Source organism: Rhincodon typus, chromosome 42, assembly GCF_021869965.1.
Source record: "Rhincodon typus isolate 14 chromosome 42, sRhiTyp1.1, whole genome shotgun sequence".
Classification (NCBI taxonomy): domain Eukaryota; kingdom Metazoa; phylum Chordata; class Chondrichthyes; order Orectolobiformes; family Rhincodontidae; genus Rhincodon; species Rhincodon typus.
In genome coordinates this window covers 6,563,260-6,565,136 of record NC_063373.1, presented here as the reverse complement: position 1 = coordinate 6,565,136, position 1,877 = coordinate 6,563,260, and positions in this window count along the sequence as shown.

The window sequence follows — 1,877 nt, the reverse complement described above, 5'->3', positions numbered from 1 at the left end:
CTGTCGTCTGTTGTGACATCAACTTAAGAACTGACTGTGCACATGAAGCTGGGCACAGGATTGAGCTGCAGTGAGACCGAGCTGCAACATTCGAGTGTAAGGGAGGGGTGGTGAAGAGTTATGTTTCTCTGGAAATGCCTCTACAAAACGTCTGTAATCATTCTGTCTGAGCAAATTTACATCTGGATTTTCACATAAACTGACCCTTGCGTCATTTACCAGTCCTCTGAGAGCGTGTGTTTGTTTGGAAAACAACACAAGAATTCACCATGGTGATCAGTGGGGTTGTTTCTTCTTTCTTACAAAAAAGAGGTACCAATGCAGACTTTAAAACAACAAGAAAAGCCTCGAGCAGAAGGAGGCGGCGCAGTGGCTCAGGGGTTAGCACTGCTGCCTGGGTTCGATTCCACCCTCCGGCAACTGTCTGTGTGGAGTTTGCACATTCTCCCCACATCTTTGGACTGTGAGTGGAAACCCACATAGATGTGCAGGTGAGGGTGGGTTGGCCATGCTAAATTACCCATAGTGTCCAGGAATGTGTAGGCTAGGGTGGGTTAGCCGTGGGAAATTACCCATAGTGCCCAGGGATGTGCGGGTTAAGGTGGGTTAGCCATGGGAAATTACCCACAGTGCCCAGGGGTGTGCGGGTTAGGGTGGGTTAGCCATAGGAAATTACCCACAGTGCCCAGGGGTGTGGAGGTTAAGGTGGGTTAGCCATGGGAAATTACCCATAGTGCCCAGGGATGTGGGGTTACGGTGGGTTAGCCATGGGGAATGCAGGGTTACAGGGATAGGGGTGTGGGTCTGGATGGGATGCTGTTCGGAGGGTTGGGGTGGACTCGAAGGGCCGAATGGCCTGCTTCCATACTAGGGATTCTGTGATTCCGTACATTTACACTGGAAACCCAGGAGAAAACCCTTTTACAATGAGTGCTGGCTGAACAGTGATTACATGTGAGCTGGCTGACTGAGTGCTCCATACGAGCAGTGATATGGTTCCCAAACAGTACGTTGAAGCTGCAGAGGCCTGTCAGTAAACTTGGGTACTGTTCCCTCGGAAGTGGGAAACAAGCTTGAGCCACGGCCGGAAACGGCGCAGGGGTGAAGAGAAGAAATCAAAAACGGAGAAGCACAGCAAGTGCATTTCTTAATCTCTCTCCCTCCCTCCCCAGGCCAAGAAGGCAATAAATTTGCAAAAGATAGGGACTGTCAGGAAGGTGAGCACCAAAGCCCCTAGCATGAATTAGATCACAGAATCCCTACAGAGTGGGAGCTGGCCATTCGGCCCATTGAGTCCACACCGACTGTCCACAGAGCATCCCACCCCCATACCCTATCCCTGTAACCCTGCATTTCTCATGGCTAGTCCACCCAATCAACACATCCCTGAACACTACGGGACAATTTAGCATGGCTAATCCACCTAGCCTCCGCATCTTTGGACTGTGGGAGGAAACCGGAGCGCCCGGACGAGACTCGCAGCGAACGTGCAAACTCCGCACGGTCTCCCGAGGGTGGAATCGAACTTGGGTCCCTGGCGCCATGAGGCAGTAACGCTGAGCCACCCTGCTGCCGCAGATATCCTATCGAAACTTCTCAAAACGTCCCTGCATCCAGACCTCCGGGTCCAGCAGGATTGCGAGGCCCCGTCCATGTAGTGTAGACTCTGAACCTCCTAAGAAGGGAGGCTGGATAAGTTTTTGGGTTGTTTTGATTAGGTCAGAGAAGATTGGTTGTGGAGGGGGGTGGTTGGGAACCTAATGGAGGTGTGTAAAGTTGAGAGGGGCGTGGACAGGAAGCAGTTGTTTCATTTGATCGAAAGCTGGAAGATCCGAGGGGATTGGAGGACAATTCTTTTCACCCAGAGTGTGTTGGGG